Source organism: Lithobates pipiens, unplaced genomic scaffold (assembly GCF_037356315.1).
Source record: "Lithobates pipiens isolate NorthernLeopardFrog02 unplaced genomic scaffold, aLitPip1_a1.2 Scaffold_22, whole genome shotgun sequence".
Classification (NCBI taxonomy): domain Eukaryota; kingdom Metazoa; phylum Chordata; class Amphibia; order Anura; family Ranidae; genus Lithobates; species Lithobates pipiens.
In genome coordinates this window covers 136,950,733-136,969,856 of record NW_027507784.1, presented here as the reverse complement: position 1 = coordinate 136,969,856, position 19,124 = coordinate 136,950,733, and the positions used below count along the sequence as shown (strand labels likewise).

Genomic DNA, 19,124 nt, shown 5'->3' with positions numbered 1-19,124 from the left:
GATCGGAAAATAATTCCAGTGACTCAAGCGGAAGGTATGTGGTGGTGGTGGTGGTGGTCGTGTTGTTGGTGGTAGTGTCTTTGGGGGTGCACATAGCAGAGAGTGAAGAAGAGGGTGCAGATCGAGAGGATGAGGAGGGTGCAGAAGAGTAAGGCTGAGCGAGCCACTCAACCAAGTCTGGTGCATCCTTTAAAGTAATTGAACGCACCTTCTGCAACTTCCCACTTTGGCTCAAGCCTGTTGCTCCTGCCCTACCCCTACCACCCCTGCGGAAGGGCCTGCCTCTTCCTCTGCATGTCATTTTTTAAATGACCCTGTGACAAAACTCTTAGTCCCTATACCGCTGAAGGACTGCTGCAGTATAGGTGAGCGGTCAGCAGTGGTGCACGTCAACCCTATCTATTGTGGACCTATAGCGGTCCTTACAGAACAGCAGACTGTACCGCACTCAAGCCTATGTACCGTAGCACCCTATACCAAGTTACCAGTCCTTATAAGAACTTTTGTGGACCAAGCAGGTTGTGTATTAGTGTTTAGCAGACTGTACGTCAGTCCCTATACCGCTGAAGGACTGCTGCAGTATAGGGCAGCGGTCAGCAGTGGTGCACGTCAACCCTATCTATTGTGGACCGATAGCGGTCCTTACAGAACAGCAGACTGTACCGCACTCAAGCCTATGTACCGTAGCACCCTATACCAAGTTACCAGTCCTTATAAGAACTTTTGTGGACCAAGCAGGTTGTGTATTAGTGTTTAGCAGACTGTACGTCAGTCCCTATACCGCTGAAGGACTGCTGCAGTATAGGGCAGCGGTCAGCAGTGGTGCACGTCAACCCTATCTATTGTGGACCGATAGCGGTCCTTACAGAACAGCAGACTGTACCGCACTCAAGCCTATGTACCGTAGCACCCTATACCAAGTTACCAGTCCTTATAAGAACTTTTGTGGAACAAGCAGGTTGTGTGTTAGTGATTAGCAGACTGTACGTCAGTCCCTATACCGCTGAAGGACTGCTGCAGTATAGGTGAGCGGTCAGCAGTGGTGCACGTCAACCCTATCTATTGTGGACCGATAGCGGTCCTTACAGAACAGCAGACTGTACCGCACTCAAGCCTATGTACCGTAGCACCCTATACCAAGTTACCAGTCCTTATAAGAACTTTTGTGGAACAAGCAGGTTGTGTGTTAGTGATTAGCAGACTGTACGTCAGTCCCTATACCGCTGAAGGACTGCTGCAGTATAGGGCAGCGGTCAGCAGTGGTGCACGTCAACCCTATCTATTGTGGACCGATAGCGGTCCTTACAGAACAGCAGACTGTACCGCACTCAAGCCTATGTACCGTAGCACCCTATACCAAGTTACCAGTCCTTATAAGAACTTTTGTGGACCAAGCAGGTTGTGTATTAGTGTTTAGCAGACTGTACGTCAGTCCCTATACCGCTGAAGGACTGCTGCAGTATAGGGCAGCGGTCAGCAGTGGTGCACGTCAACCCTATCTATTGTGGACCGATAGCGGTCCTTACAGAACAGCAGACTGTACCGCACTCAAGCCTATGTACCGTAGCACCCTATACCAAGTTACCAGTCCTTATAAGAACTTTTGTGGAACAAGCAGGTTGTGTGTTAGTGATTAGCAGACTGTACGTCAGTCCCTATACCGCTGAAGGACTGCTGCAGTATAGGGCAGCGGTCAGCAGTGGTGCACGTCAACCCTATCTATTGTGGACCGATAGCGGTCCTTACAGAACAGCAGACTGTACCGCACTCAAGCCTATGTACCGTAGCACCCTATACCAAGTTACCAGTCCTTATAAGAACTTTTGTGGAACAAGCAGGTTGTGTGTTAGTGATTAGCAGACTGTACGTCAGTCCCTATACCGCTGAAGGACTGCTGCAGTATAGGTGAGCGGTCAGCAGTGGTGCACGTCAACCCTATCTATTGTGGACCGATAGCGGTCCTTACAGAACAGCAGACTGTACCGCACTCAAGCCTATGTACCGTAGCACCCTATACCAAGTTACCAGTCCTTATAAGAACTTTTGTGGACCAAGCAGGTTGTGTATTAGTGTTTAGCAGACTGTACGTCAGTCCCTATACCGCTGAAGGACTGCTGCAGTATAGGGCAGCGGTCAGCAGTGGTGCACGTCAACCCTATCTATTGTGGACCGATAGCGGTCCTTACAGAACAGCAGACTGTACCGCACTCAAGCCTATGTACCGTAGCACCCTATACCAAGTTACCAGTCCTTATAAGAACTTTTGTGGACCAAGCAGGTTGTGTATTAGTGTTTAGCAGACTGTACGTCAGTCCCTATACCGCTGAAGGACTGCTGCAGTATAGGGCAGCGGTCAGCAGTGGTGCACGTCAACCCTATCTATTGTGGACCGATAGCGGTCCTTACAGAACAGCAGACTGTACCGCACTCAAGCCTATGTACCGTAGCACCCTATACCAAGTTACCAGTCCTTATAAGAACTTTTGTGGAACAAGCAGGTTGTGTGTTAGTGATTAGCAGACTGTACGTCAGTCCCTATACCGCTGAAGGACTGCTGCAGTATAGGTGAGCGGTCAGCAGTGGTGCACGTCAACCCTATCTATTGTGGACCGATAGCGGTCCTTACAGAACAGCAGACTGTACCGCACTCAAGCCTATGTACCGTAGCACCCTATACCAAGTTACCAGTCCTTATAAGAACTTTTGTGGACCAAGCAGGTTGTGTATTAGTGTTTAGCAGACTGTACGTCAGTCCCTATACCGCTGAAGGACTGCTGCAGTATAGGGCAGCGGTCAGCAGTGGTGCACGTCAACCCTATCTATTGTGGACCGATAGCGGTCCTTACAGAACAGCAGACTGTACCGCACTCAAGCCTATGTACCGTAGCACCCTATACCAAGTTACCAGTCCTTATAAGAACTTTTGTGGAACAAGCAGGTTGTGTGTTAGTGATTAGCAGACTGTACGTCAGTCCCTATACCGCTGAAGGACTGCTGCAGTATAGGGCAGCGGTCAGCAGTGGTGCACGTCAACCCTATCTATTGTGGACCGATAGCGGTCCTTACAGAACAGCAGACTGTACCGCACTCAAGCCTATGTACCGTAGCACCCTATACCAAGTTACCAGTCCTTATAAGAACTTTTGTGGAACAAGTGAGTTGTGAATGTTTAGCAGACTGCAGCAGAAGGGCAGCAGTCAAGTATAATATCCTTTCTATATTTGGAAGAAAGAATATTATACATGTACAAGCCTATTACTGTACCACTGATACCAGTCCTGAAAAGAACCTTTGTGGAACTAATAATAACAGCAAGTCTTTAAAATTACCCTCACTGCCTGACAACACTGCTTCCTTCCTGTCCCTATACAAATTGGCAAAAAAAGAGAACGATTAGTGGTTACTGGAACAGCTCTTTTGTGGACCTTGATAGTAACAGCTAATGATGATGATGATGATGATGATGATGAAAGACTAATCTGGCTGTCCCTGTAGCATACACCGTCCTTTCCCTTTCTCTAAACTAACAAAAGACACTCAGGCTGCTGCAAGAATCAGCAGCACAGCAAACCTATCAACACCTAACACCTATACCAGTCCTGAAAAGAACTTTTGTGTACCAAATAGCTAGTGGTTTATCTCTCCCTACTCCACACAGGAACCTGTCCCTATCTTAACAGAAGAAAGAATGTAAAATGGCCACCGGATCGGGTGTATTTATAGGTTAGGGGGAATGTACAAGTGTCCATGTGCTGTCATGTCTCAATTGGCTGTCCTGTATCACATGATAAACGTGTCACCAAAGGTTAAAGTTCTTGTATACATTAAACACGTAAGTCCGCCGCGGCGAACGACGGAAAAAGGCGTTCGAACGTGCGGACCGCGAATGTCGGAAATTCGCCGCGAAACGACCGCCGGGCGAACCGTTCGGCCATCACTAATGGTGTTCATCTGATGGTCTGGGGCAGTGATTCTCAACCAGGGTTACGTGGAAACCTAAGGTTCCTCCAGAGGTTTCTAGGAGTTGCTTCAGCATTGGGGAATTTCTGCCTCTCAGATAAGTTCCCAATGACACCATTGATCTTTTTAACTATCTGTAAGGAGGTAAGTCTTCCCAAGGACCGCAAGTGTAAGGACCATTCTTCCCACTGACCATCACACTATTGTATCAAGAGTTGTAGATTTCTAATTTTTAGCAGGGGTTCCCCCGAGACCAGAGAACTATTTCAAGGGTTCCTCTGTGCTGAAAAGGTTGAGAAAGGCTGGTCTGGGGCCTGACGGTAGATGACTCCCAAGAAGTTTGAGTAGTTGCAAGGAAGCAGCCAGAAGTTTGGATATCTGTATGGTGCAGTCTGTGATAAAACAGACACAAGTCCCAAGCCTGGGGGTACAGCATTTGTACCTGAACACAAGGATGCAGAGCACCTGGTCTGAGCAGTGGGGCTGCTAATGAGAGCCAAAAGGCTGAATGTTACTTTATTTTGTGTTGATGGTGAAACCCCTAGGAAAGAAACCGTTTGCTCTGTTGGACTTTTTCATTCTGTTTTGCACAGACTGCACTCACTGGTGAGCACTACACTTAAGCTAAATAACCCCCAAACATCACAATAAACAATTTTTTGGGGTTCCAGCATGTTTAAAACATCCAAAGAATGGAGACTTACATTCTTACCATCATTCTGGGTTATGTCACTGTATTGGGAAAGTTCATTGAAGTCTCAAAAAGGTGTACATTTTCACTAAAGCACCCCCTCCACCCCCCAAACCTTTAACTCCCTGAACACTTAATTTCTGTAAATTAGATCTTAACATTTGAAGAATATCTAGACCCAGTTTATTTTGTTGTTGTTACTGCAATCTGTTTCCCATCAAGAAAATTTCCTTTTATTTCCTGTTCTGTAGATGCAACAAAAAATAAGGATATCTGACCAAATGAGTTGTCACTGAAGCAAGTGCCCTGTTTTGAATTTTCTCTTATTTTCACTCTTGGTGACAATGGTCACCAGAACATATATAGAGAATGAATCTCTCTAATACGGATAAAGATAGCAATAAGAATCTTACAAGAATTCCAAGCCCTCACCACTCTTTTTTACTTTAGATACACGTTATTCTCTATCACTAACATAAATTCTATAAGAAGCCTTTAACACTTTGGGTTGATTTGAACTCCTGCACTGTGTATGCCACATGTTAACACGTGTTGTGTTAGAACAGCCCATTCATTTAACCACTTGCCGCCCACCCTATAGGTAATTGACGGTGGCAAAGTGGTTGCATAATCCTGATCGGACGTCATATGACGTGATCAGGATTATGAGCTGCTGGGCGCGCATCGCGGCGTTCGTTGTTGCGGGGTGTCAGTCTGACACCCGGAAACTACGATCTCGGTAAAGAGTCTCCGACGGAGACTCTTTACCACATGATCAGCCGTGTCCAATCACGGCTGATCACAGTGTAAATAGGAAGAGCCGGTGATCGGCTTTTCCTCACTCGCGTCTGTCAGACGCGAGTTGAGGAGAGCCGATCGGCTGCTCCTCTGACAGGGGGGGTCTGTGCTGATCGATTATCAGCAAAGCCGCCCAAGGATGCCCACACTGGACCACCAGGGATGCCACCAGACCACCAGGGATGCCCAGCAAAAGGTAATCCTCCCTAGACCACCAGGGATGCCAGTCAGTGCCACAATGGATGCCAATCAGTGCCCATAATGGATGCCAATCAGTTCCCACAATGGGCATCACTGATTGGCATGCATTATTGTTTGGCACTGATTGGCATCCATTAGTACAGTATAACATAATACAATGCCGCCTATCAGTGCCCACCTGTGCCGCCTATCAGTGCCCACCTGTGCCGCCTATCAGTGCCCACCCGTGCCGCCTATCAGTGCCCATCTGTGCCGCCTATCCATTCCCATCCATGACGCCTATCCATGCCCATATGTGCCGCCTATCCATGCCCATCTGTGCCGCCCATCCATGCCCATCTGTGCCGCCCATCCATGCCCATCTGTGCCAGCTATCAGTGCCAATTTGTGCCACCTATCAGTGCCAATCCGTGTCGACCATCAGTGCCACCCATCAGTGCCGCCTAACAGTGCCCATCAGTGCCACATATCAGTGTCCATCAATGCCACCTCATCAGTGCCACTTCATTGGTGCCACATCATTGGTGCACATCAGTGCCGCCTTATCAGTGCCCATCAGTGTAGCCCCATCAGTGCCCATCAGTGAAGGAGAAAACGTACTTATTTACAAAGTTTTGAAACTGATACAAAAAAAAACATTTAAAAAAAAAAAAATCGGTACTTTTTTATTTGTAGCGCAAAAAATAAAAACCGTAGAGGTGATCAAATACCACCAAAAGAAAGCTCTATTTGTGGGAAAAAAATTATAAAAATTTAATTTGGGTACAGTGTAGCATGACCGCGCAATTGTCATTCAAAATGCGACAGCGCTGAAAGCTCAAAATTGGTCTGGGCAGGAAGGTGTTTAAGTGCCCGGTATTAAAGTGGTTAAATAGGCTGCCTAGCACACCAAAAAAAGAACATGTGCTATTTTTTGTAATGAAGCATACTACACCACACGTCCATTGGAAAGAGGCACTGGGATGTTTGTGCACATTGCCACCTTGCAATATTGTGAAAGGACCCTTTTGGCTATTTGCAGCACAGTGATGATGTCTGACTTTTACAAGGCAATATCCAAAATTACAAAGGCACTTGGTGCACATAAAGTAGATTTGTATAGTTTATGACTATTAAGAAATATATTTAAATGGAAGCTTTTATGCCTGGAGTTTAGCTTTAACCCCTCAAACCAAACATTTAACCTAACCCTTAAAATAATGTATTAACACTTATGCCGCGTACATACGACCGGTCGTATGTACATGGCATTAGTCTACCTTCACTCATATTGATAACCCCTAAATGGAGTATAGATGCATGATCCCACACACAGTCAAAATTTACAAAAAGATTGTATTTATCTATACAAGGGCATACAGCTAAAAGCCTGCATCTGCTAACATAGTTTAACCCTAAAAAAAAAGGATCTTAATTATAGCTGCCCCAACCCCTAAAATGGAATGTTAACCTCTGAACTAGGACCTAATATTAACCACTATTCTGCTATAAAGAAAGAGTAAAAATTATTTAATACCTATTCATTTTATATGTATTGGACAAAGACTCTGAGATATAATAACGAAATTTGATGTGAAATATACCCAGGTGCCACAATGATCTGATAGGAGATTTGATGTGTAGTTTGGAGAGTTGTGCTTCAGTTCTGTGAACTGAGCCATATTGCCTTTGGCTAAACAAGAACTGCCCAGCAGGCACCTCCTGTCCTTATTTAAACACTCAGAATGATAGCAAATATCAACCCATACAGCTACTTATTTCAAGGAAGATTTAACAGTGATTCCACTTGCTCAACTAAAGCTTGAATGAGGCAGAAATAAATGCAAAAAAAAAGTTGAACTTGTGACTGTAACCGTGGAGTGTAACTTTAACATTTCAAGTCACATCATGAAATGCATTTTCCGACATGCTCATGCCCATTGGTCAATTGAACTATTAGGGCAGTCAGGTTCCATCAAATATTATTCCTGCCCTTCTGTTTGCATTTTCATTTCATGCATAGGGGAATGGTTCTGGATTACCATGGTAACAACAGATGGCATTATCTCCTTGTTCACACAGGAGTTTATAAGATGCACACCCATAGGAAGCATTTTTCTGGTTATCAGCTTTCTACATTTGAAAGATTATGAAATTAAATTATTACCCTTTTTCAATAACGTTATATAAAAAACAAAGGAGAAACCTTAAAAAAAAACACTGTTTCTTACTCAAAAGAACTTGTAATGTATTAAAAAATAAAAAAAATTATATATATATATATATATATATATATATTAGTAAGTTAAATTATACACTGTATTTTCCTGCATACTTAGATTCAAACATGACTGGTTCATTTAGCAGGTAACTGCACGTTCACTGGTGGGAATTTAGATTGTGTGGCAAAGTGTGAGTATCGAAAAAAAAAAACATGAACTGTTGGAATGACTTAAAGACTGGTTTGGGAAGCATTGTTTTGATTCAGTATAGACACGTTAGAGGTCCAGATGCAGAAACTCCAGTCAGAGTAAATAGCTAGAACTATTTCCTTTACTAACAGATGCACCCGCTGTGAGTGCTTTATAAACTGTATGTACCATCAGCTACAGGATGTCACAATCTCCACCATCAGAGCAAACCTTGTATTAATTTAGAAAATACAAGGCTTCCTGTGAAATAGCTGAGCAATGCTGATTGTCATGCCTTTGGCCTATAAAGAAAGAATAATATCTTCTGGACTTGCAATACCAACACTGTCCACTAGATGCCCCTCTTGACAGGAGACTATTGATGGGTAGTGTTCTATGGTTAATAGACATTTCCTGCCACATCACTAGGAACTAGTCCACTTCCTATTACAACTCTTTTATCCTTTCCATGAGGAGAGACTGCAATGGAGTCAACTAAGCCTACACTGCATATTCAGAGGAATTCCCAATCCTTCTAGGCAGCATCGCTGGTATGCTAAAGACTGTTTACTTATATACCTAGTAGAAATTTGTTATGTTCATGTATTCTTATATATGTGCATTTGTATGTTTATTTCTAGTTTCACCATATCATATCAAATCCTATCATATTATATCATATAAATGCATCCTATCCTTATATGACAACCACTTGTTCATCATAATAAAGGGGACATACTAAAAGGAATGACAGAATGGAATGCCCATAGACTTTAACAGGGAGATGGAATGCCCATAGAGAATAATGGAACAAAGTGGAATGCCCATAGAGAATAATGGAAAATAAAATTCAGTTTGTGACAGACTCTTTTGACATATAAATGTTTGTTTTTTTTTAAAGACCTACTTTTAAATATCAGTGGCCATGTTTAATATTAGATTAGATGGGATTAATGTTGTTTTTTATGGCATAACAAAGGTAAATGACAGAGTGGAATGCCCATAGAGTATAATGGGAAGTAAAATATAAACTCATTTGCAAGCAAATCTGAGTGACATAGCAATTTATCCTTTACCACAGCTGTTCCTCAAGTAGAGTAGCAGATTGTAAGATTGAGATTATTTGGGATTACAGCTGTTTTCTATGGAATGACAAACATATGACAGAATGGAATGCCCATAGAGTATCATGGGGAGCAAGATGTGACCTGGAGTCAAAACCATTGGTCATATCAGATCAATCTTTAGCAGACATACTCTCTATGTCCAGTGGTGATGTCCAAAATTCACATTAAGTGGGATTATTATTGGTTTCTATGGAATGACATACATATGACAGAGTGGAATGCCCATAGAGTATAATGGGAAGCAAGATGTGACCTGGAGTCAGAACCATTGGTCATATCAGATCAATCTTTAGCAGACATACTCTCTATTTGCAGCAGTGATGTCCAAATTTGAAATTAAATGGGATTATTTTTGTTTTATATGGAATGACAAGACATATGACAGAGTGGAATGCCCATAGAGTATAATGAGAAATAAAATCTAAACTCATTTGCAGGCAAATCTGAGAGACATAGCAATTTATCCTTTGCCACAGCTGTTCCTCAAGTAGAGTAGCAGATTGTAAGGTTGAGATTATTTGGGATTACAGCTGTTTTCTATGGAATGACAAACATATGACAGAATGGAATGCCCATAGAGTATAATGTCCAAATTTCAAATTAAACGGGATTATTATTGTTTTATATGGAATGACAAGACATATGACAGAGTGGAATGCCCATAGAGTATAATGGGAATTAAAATCTAAACTCATTTTCAGGCAAATCTGAGTGACATAGCAATTTATCCTTTACCACAGCTGTTCCTCAAGTAGAGTAGCAGATTGTAAGGTTGAGATTATATGGGATTACAGCTGTTTTCTATGGAATGGCAGATAAATAATAGAAAGGAATCCCCATAGAGTATAATGGGAAGCAAGATGTGACCCAGAGTCAAAACCATTGGTCATATCGGATCATTCTTTAGCAGACATACTCTCTGTGTCCAGTTGTGATGCCCAAAATTCAGATTAAGTGGGATTATTATTGGTTTCTATGGAATGACATACATATGACAGAATGGAATGCCCATAGAGTATAATGGGGAGCAAGGTGTGACCTGGAGTCAGAACCATTGGTCATATCAGATCAATCTATAGCAGACATATTCTATATGTTTGTTAGTGATGTCCAAATTGGACATTAATTAGGATTGTTATTGTTTTCTATGGAATGACAGATAAATAATAAAAAGGAATGCCCATACAGTATCATGGGGAGCAAGATGTGACCTGGAGTCAAAACCATTGGTCATATCAGATTAGTCTTTAGCAGACATACACTCTATGTCCAGTGGTGATGCCCAAAATTCACATTAAGTGGGATTATTATTGGTTTCTATGGAATGACATGCATATGACAGAGTGGAATGCCCATAGAGTATAATGGGAAGCAAGATGTGTCCTGAAGTCAGAACCATTGGTCGTATCAGATCAATCTTTAGCAGACATACTCTCTATGTTTGTAAGTGATGTCCAAATTAGACATTAAGTGGGATTATTATTTTTTTCTATGGAATGGCAGATAAATAATAAAAAGGAATGCCCATAGAGTATCATGGGGAGCAAGATGTGACCTGGAGTCAAAACCATTGGTCCTATCAGATCAATCTTTAGCAGACATATTCTCTATGTCCAGTGGTGATGCCCAAAATTCATATTAAGTGGGATTATTATTGGTTTCTATGGAATTACATACATATGACAGAGTGGAATGCCCATAGAGTATAATGGGAACTAAAATATAATCTCATTTGCAGGCAAATCTGAGTGACATAGCAATTTATCCTTTACCACAGCTGTTCCTCAAGTAGAGTAGCAGATTGTAAGATTGAGATAATTTGGGATTACAGCTGTTTTCTATGGAATGACAAACATATGACAGGGTGGAATGCCCATAGAGTATCATGGGGAGCAAGATGTGACCTGGAGTCCGAACCATTGGTCATATCAGATCATTCTTTAGCAGACATACTCTCTATGTTCAGCAGTGATGTCCAAATTTGAAATTAAATGGGATTATTTTTGTTTTCTATGGAATGACAAGACATATGACAGAGTGGAATGCCCATAGAATATAATGGGAAGTAAAATATAAACTCATTTGCAGGCAAATCTGAGTGACATAGCAATTTATCCTTTACCACAGCTGTTCCTCAAGTAGAGTAGCAGATTGTAAGGTTGAGATTATTTGGGATTACAGCTGTTTTCTATGGAATGGCAGATAAATAATAGAAAGGAATCCCCATAGAGTATAATGGGAAGCAAGATGTGACCTGGAGTCAAAACCATTGGTCATATCAGATCAGTCTTTAGCAGACATACTCTCTATGTCCAGTGGTGATGTCCAAAATTCAGATTAAGTGGGATTATTATTGGTTTCTATGGAATGACATACATATGACAGAGTGGAATGCCCATAGAGAATAATGGGAAGGAAGGTGTGACCTGGAGTCAGAACCATTGGTCATATCAGATCAATCTTTAGCAGACATACTCTCTATGATTGTTAGTGATGTCCAAATTAGACATTAAGTGGGATTATTATTTTTTTCTATAGAATGACAGATAAATAATAAAAAGGAATGCCCATAGAGTATCATGGGGAGCAAGATGTGACTTGGAGTCAAAACCATTGGTCATATCACATAAATTTTTAGCAGACATACCCTCTATGTCCAGTGGTGATGTCCAAAATTCACATTAAGTGGGATTATTATTGGTTTCTATGGAATGACATACATATGACAGAGTGGAATGCCCATAGAGAATAATGGGAAGCAAGATGTGACCTGGAGTCAGAACCATTGGTCATATCAGATCAATCTTTAGCAGACATACTCTCTATGTTCAGCAGTGATGTCCAAATTTCAAATTAAATGGTATTATTATTGTTTTATATGGAATGACAAGACATATGACAGAGTGGAATGCCCATAGAGTATAATGGGAAATAAAATCTAAACTCATTTTCAGGCAAATCTGAGTGACATGGCAATTTATCCTTTACCACAGCTGTTCCTCAAGTAGAGTAGCAGATTGTAAGGTTGAGATTATTTCAGATTACAGCTGTTTTCTATGGAATGACAGATAAATAATAGAAAGGAATGCCCATAGAGTATAATGGGAAGCAAGATGTGACCTGGAGTCAAAACCATTGGTCATATCAGATCATTCTTTAGCAGACATACTCTCTATGTCCAGTGGTGTTGTCCAAAATTCACATTAAGTGAGATTATTATCGGTTTCTATGGAATGACAGATAAATAATAGAAAGGAATGCCCATAGAGTATAATGGGAAGCAAGGTGTGACCTGGAGTCAGAACCATTGGTCATATCACATCAATCTTTAGCAGACATGCCCTCTATGTCCAGTGGTGATGTCCAAAATTCACATTAAGTGGGATTATTATTGGTTTCTATGGAATGACAGATAAATAATAGAAAGGAATGCCCATAGAGTATAATGGGAAGCAAGATGTGACCTGGAGTCAAAACCATTGGTCATATCAGATCAATCTTTAGCAGACATACTCTCTATGTCCAGTGGTGATGTCCAAAATTCAATACTCGAGTATAGGCCGACCCGAATATAAGCCGAGGCCCCCAATTTACCCCCAAAAAAACTGGCAAACTTATTGACTCGTGTATAAGCCGAGGGTGAGACATGGCTGTCCATCCCTGTGTGTCCGTCCATCCCTGTGTGTGTGTCCGTCCATCCATCCCTGTGTGTGTGTCCATCCATCCATCCATCCATCCATCCCTGTGTGTGTGTCCGTCCATCCATCCCTGTGTGTGTATCCATCCATCCATCCATCCCTGTGTGTGTGTGTGTGTGTGTGTGTGTGTGTGTGTGTATTCATCCATCCATCCATGTGTGTGTGTGTGTGTGTGTGTATCCATCCATCCATCCATCCCTGTGTGTGTGTGTGTGTGTGTGTGTGTGTGTGTGTCCGTGCAGCCTTGTGTGTGTGTCCAGCCTACCTGTGTCCCAAGCCTCCGTCCCGAGCCGCCGTCGTCCCGAGCCTCCTCTGTCCCGTGCCTCCTCTGTCCCGAGCCTCCTCTGTCCCGTGCCTCCTCTGTCCCGTGCCTCCTCTGTCCCGTGCCTCCTCTGTCCCGTGCCGTGCCGATGGATCGCCGCTCCAGGATCGCCGCTCTTCTCGGCGGCCATTCTACAATTCAAAAGCCGCGCCTCCTTCTCCGCCTCCGCCTGTGATAGGCGGAACACTCAATTTCCCAGCAGCCTGTGTTCCGCCTATCACGGACATCCTCTCATACTCGTCCGTAGTATGAGAATGAACGGATGTCCGTGATAGGCGGAACACTGACTGCTGGGAAATTCAGTGTTCCGCCTATCACAGGCGGAGGCGGAGAAGGAGGCGCGGCTTTTGAATTTTAATGTCCGCCGTCTGTCTGCTCGATACGCTGATCGAGCAGTCAGACAGCGGTGACTCGAGTATAAGCCGAGGGGGCACTTTCAGCCTCAAAAAAGAGGCTGAAAATCTCGGCTTATACTCGAGTATATACGGTAAGTGGGATTATTATTGGTTTCTATGGAATGACAAACATATGACAGAGTGGAATGCCCATAGAGTATAATGGGAAGCAAGATGTGACCTGGAGTCAACACCATCATTGGTCATATCAGATCATTCTTTAGCAGACATACTCTCTATGTCCAGTGGTGATGTCCAAAATTCACATTAAGTGGGATTATTATTGGTTTCTATGGAATGACAAACATATGACAGAGTGGAATGCCCATAGAATATAATGGGAAGCAAGGTGTGACCTGGAGTCAGAACCATTGGTCATATCAGATCAATCTTTAGCAGACATACTCTCTACGTTCAGCAGTGATGTCCAAATTTGACATTAAAAGAGATTATTATTGTTTTATATGGAATGACAAGACATTTGACAGAGTGGAATGCCCATAGAATATAATGGGAAGTAAAATATAATCTCATTTGCAGGCAAATCTGAGAGACATAGCATTTTCACCTTTCCCACAGCTGTTCCTCAAGTAGAGTAGCAGTTTCTAAGGTTGAGATTATTTGGGATTACAGCTGTTTTCTATGGAATGACAGATAAATGATGGAAAGGAATGCCCATAGAGTAGAATGGGAACCAAGATGTGACCTGGAGTCAAAATCTTTCAGCATACCAAATAAATCCTTAGCAGATATAGTATCCAAGTTTAGTGGCACGATTTTAAATCGAGTGTGTATGGATTTTAATTGTTTTATAAGGAATGAAAGAAGAAAATGCCCACAGAGCAGCCCTCAAAAATTACACTCGCCTGCTCACATTTTGCGAGTGGATTTTGAGGGCTGGCAGATGTGGGCTGCCTGGGGGGCCAGCACCACCAGTGGCGGCCCACCCATAGGGGGCGCCCGGGCGCCGCCCCCCTCCCCCTAGGTGTAAAAAAGAAATAAAGTAAAAAAAAAAAAAAAAAAGTTAAAAAAAAAGTAAAAAAAAAAAAAAAACGGGCCCTTTAAGACATTTAAAAAAAAAAAGTCATTTAACAATTTAACATAGTGTACTGTGGCGCCGGTCACAGTGCACTATGAGAAGCGCCACGTCGATGCAATCACAAGATTGCATCCATGGCGCTTCATTTGCGGGTTAAAAACCCGCCTTACGGCGCACAGCAGAACGCCGACTAGCTTCCGCCCGTAAAATCATTGTGATTCTACGGGCGGGAGCATTGTCAATCTTAGACAGGCAGGTCACTTCCGGCTTTCGGCTGCTTCACGAAACCCGGAAGTGACGTCGGCAGCTCCGTTCCTCAGCCCGAGCGGAGCTGCAAGACAGTGAGGCAGGAGGTGAGTCACCGCATAAAGGCTTTCTAGTTTCTACTTTGTTGAGAATGTTCATGCATTTAGCTGAATGAATGGAAAAAAAGCTTTCACAGCCAGAAAGCTTTCCCCAGGCCAGGCGACTTTTGCCGTGGCCAATCAGAGAATGAGCTCTGAAGGGGGAACTCCACGCCAAAAATTTGACGTGGGTTCCCCCTCCGAGAGCATACCAGGCCCTTAGGTCTGGTATGGATTCCAAGGGGAACCCCCTACGCCGAAAAAACGGCGTGGGGGTCCCCCCCAGATCCACACCAGACCCTTATCCGAGCCGGCCAGGAAAGGGGGTGGGGACGAGCGGGCGGCCCCCCCCTCCTAAGCCGTACCAGGCCGCGTGCCCTCAACATGGGGGGGTGCCTTGGGGGAGGGGGGGCGGGCGGCCCCCCCACCCCAAAGCACCTTGTCCCCGTGTTGATGAGGACAAGGGCCTCTTCCCGACAACCCTGGCCGTTGGTTGTCGGGGTCTGCGGGCGGGGGGCTTATCGGAATCCGGGAGCCCCCTTTTTAATAAGGGGGCCCTGGATACCGGCCCCCACCCTATGTGAATGAGTATGGGGTACAATGTACCCCTACCCATTCACCTGTGAAAAAAAGTACAAAAAAAACACAACACAGGGTTAAAATATTTTATTGCACAGCTCCGGGGGTCTTCCGTCTTCGGGGGTCTTCTCGCCGGACGCTTTCTTCCTCGCCGCCGGCCTCTTCTTCCGACTTCGGGGGTCTTGTCGGGTAGCGTGTTCGGATAAGGGTCTGGTGTGGATCTGGGGGGGACCCCCACGCCGCTTTTTCGGCATAGGGGGTTCCCCTTGGAATCCTTACCAGACCTAAGGGCCTGGTATGCTCTCGGAGGGGGAACCCACGTCAAATTTTTTTTCAGAAATTTGGCGTGGAGTTCCCCCTTCAGAGCTCATTCTCTGATTGGCCACGGCAAAAGTCGCCTTGCCTGGGGAAAGCTTTCTGGCTGTGAAAGCTTTTTTTCCATTCATTCAGCTAAATGCATGAACATTCTCAACAAAGTAGAAACTAGAAAGCCTTTATGCGGTGACTCACCTCCTGCCTCACTGTCTTGCAGCTCCGCTCGGGCTGAGGAACGGAGCTGCCGACGTCACTTCCGGGTTTCGTGAAGCAGCCGAAAGCCGGAAGTGACCTGCCTGTCTAAGATTGACAATGCTCCCGCCCGTAGAAACACAATGATTTTACGGGCGGAAGCTAGTCGGCGTTCTGCAGAGCGCCGCAAGGCGGGTTTTTAACCCGCAAATGAAGCGCCATGGATGCAATCTTGTGATTGCATCGACGTGGCGCTTCTCATAGTGCACTGTGACCGGCGCCACAGTACACTATGTTAAATTGTTAAATGACATTTTTTTTTTTTTTTTTTAAATGTCTTAAAGGGCCCGTTTTTTTTTCATTTTTTTATTTTTTTTCCTTTTTTTTTTTTACACCTAGGGGGAGGGGGGGCAGCGCCCGGGCGCCCCCTATGGGCGGGCCGCCACTGGTGGTGCTGGCCCCCCCAGGCAGCCCACATCTGCCAGCCCTCAAAATCCACTCGCAAAATGTGAGCAGGCGAGTGTAATTTTTGCGGGCTGCTCTGTGGGCATTTTCTTCTTTCATTCCTTATAAAACAATTAATATCCATACACACTCGATTTAAAATCGTGCCACTAAACTTGGATACTATATCTGCTAAGGATTTATTTGGTATGCTGAAAGATTTTGACTCCAGGTCACATCTTGGTTCCCATTCTACTCTATGGGCATTCCTTTCCATCATTTATCTGTCATTCCATAGAAAACAGCTGTAATCCCAAATAATCTCAACCTTACAAACTGCTACTCTACTTGAGGAACAGCTGTGGTAAAGGTGAAAATGCTATGTCTCTCAGATTTGCCTGCAAATGAGATTATATTTTACTTCCCATTATATTCTATGGGCATTCCACTATGTCATATGTTTGTCATGCCATAGAAACCAATAATAATCCCACTTAATGTGAATTTTGGACATCACCACTGGACATAGAGAGTATGTCTGCTAAAGAATGATCTGATATGACCAATGGTGTTGACTCCGGGTCACATCTTCCTTCCCATTATACTCTATGGGCATTCCACTCTGTCATATGTATGTCATTCCATAGAAAACAGCTGTAATCCCAAATAATCTCAACCTTACAATCTGCTACTCTACTTGAGGAACAGCTGTAGTAAAGGATAAATTGCTATGTCACTCAGATTTGCCTGCAAATGAGTTTAGATTTTACTTCCCATTATACTCTATGGGCATTCCACTCTGTCATATGTCTTGTCATTCCATATAAAACAATAATAATCCCGTTTAATTTGAAATTTGGACATCACTGCTGAACATAGAGAGTATGTCTGCTAAAGATTGATCTGATATGACCAATGGTTTTGACTCGGTCACATCTTGCTCCCCATGATACTCTATGGGCATTCCTTTCTATTATTTATCTGTCATTCCATAGAAACCAATAATAATCCCACTTAATCTGAATTTTGGACATCACCACTGGACATAGAGAGTATGTCTGCTAAAGATTGATCTGATATGACCAATGGTTTTGACTCCAGGTCACATCATTCTCCCCATGATACTCTATGGGCATTCCTTTCTATAATTTATCTGTCATTCCATAGAAACCAATAATAATCCCACTTAATCCGAATTTTGGACATCACCACTGGACATGGAGGGTATGTCTGCTAAAAATTGATGGGATATGACCAATGGTTCTGACTCCAGGTCACACCTTGCTTCCCATTATATTCTATGGGCATTCCACTCTGTCATATGTTTGTCATTCCATAGAAACCAATAATAATCCCACTTAATGTGAATTTTGGACATCACCACTGGACATAGAGAGCATGTCTGCTAAAGATTGATCCGATATGACCAATGGTTTTGACTCCAGGACACATCTTGCTCTCCATGATACTCTATGGGCATTCCTTTTTATTATTTATCTGTCATTCTATAGAAAAAAATAATAATCCCACGTAATGTCTAATTTGGACATCACTAACAAACATAGAGAGTATGTCTGCTAAAGATTGATCAGATATGACCAATGGTTCTGACTCCAGGTCACATCTTGCTTCCCATTATTCTCTATGGGCATTCCACTCTGTCATATGTATGTCATTCCATAGAAACCAATAATAATCCCACTTAATGTGAATTTTGGACATCACCACTGGACATAGAGGGCATGTCTGCTAAAGATTGATGTGATATGACCAATGGTTCTGACTCCAGGTCACACCTTGCTTCCCATTATACTCTATGGGCATTCCTTTCTATTATTTATCTGTCATTCCATAGAAACCGATAATAATCCCACTTAATGTGAATTTTGGACATCACCACTGGACATAGAGAGTATGTCTGCTAAAGAATGATCTGATATGACCAATGGTTTTGACTCCAGGTCACATCTTGCTTCCCATTATACTCTATGGGCATTCCTTTCTATTATTTATCTGTCATTCCATAGAAAACAGCTGTAATCCTGAAATAATCTCAACCTTACAATCTGCTACTCTACTTGAGGAACAGCTGTGGTAAAGGATAAATTGCTATGTCACTCAGATTTGCCTGAAAATGAGTTTAGATTTTATTTCCCATTATTCTCTATGGGCATTCCACTCTGTCATATGTATGTAATTCCATAGAAACCAATAATAATCCCACTTAATGTGAATTTTGGGCATCACCACTGGACATAGAGAATATGTCTGCTAAAGATTGATCTGATAGGACCAATCGTTTTGACTCCAGGTCACATCTTGCTCCCCATGATACTCTATGGGCATTCCTTTTTATTATTTACCGGTATCTGTCATTCTATAGAAAAAAAAAAATAATCCCACTTAATGTCTAATTTGGACATCACTAACAAACATAGAGAGTATGTCTGCTAAAGAATGATCTGATATGACCAATGGTTTTGACTCCAGGACACATCTTGCTTCCCATTATACTCTATGGGCATTCTACTCTGTCATATGTATGTCATTCCATAGAAACCAATAATAATCCCACTTAATCTGAATTTTGGGCATCACAACTGGACATAGAGAATATGTCTGCTAAAGA

At 43.1% G+C, this 19,124-nt stretch overlaps 1 protein-coding gene and 1 long non-coding RNA gene across 4 annotated transcripts in view; one reads left to right on the top strand and one right to left on the bottom strand.

The window, feature by feature from the left end:
- ERBB4 (erb-b2 receptor tyrosine kinase 4) overlaps nt 1–19,124 on the bottom strand; it is a 1,370,666-nt gene that overhangs the window by 267,746 nt on the left and 1,083,796 nt on the right. The gene's annotated exons all lie outside the window — the stretch shown is intronic.
- The window catches only part of LOC143924193 (uncharacterized), a 42,075-nt gene continuing 31,444 nt past the window's right edge, over nt 8,494–19,124 (top strand). The window contains exon 1 of one of the 2 annotated variants that reach the window (XR_013261837.1): nt 8,494–8,591. This is a non-coding gene — a long non-coding RNA (uncharacterized LOC143924193). The remainder of the gene's footprint in view (nt 8,592–19,124) is intronic. The other variant, XR_013261838.1, reaches the window with a different exon arrangement.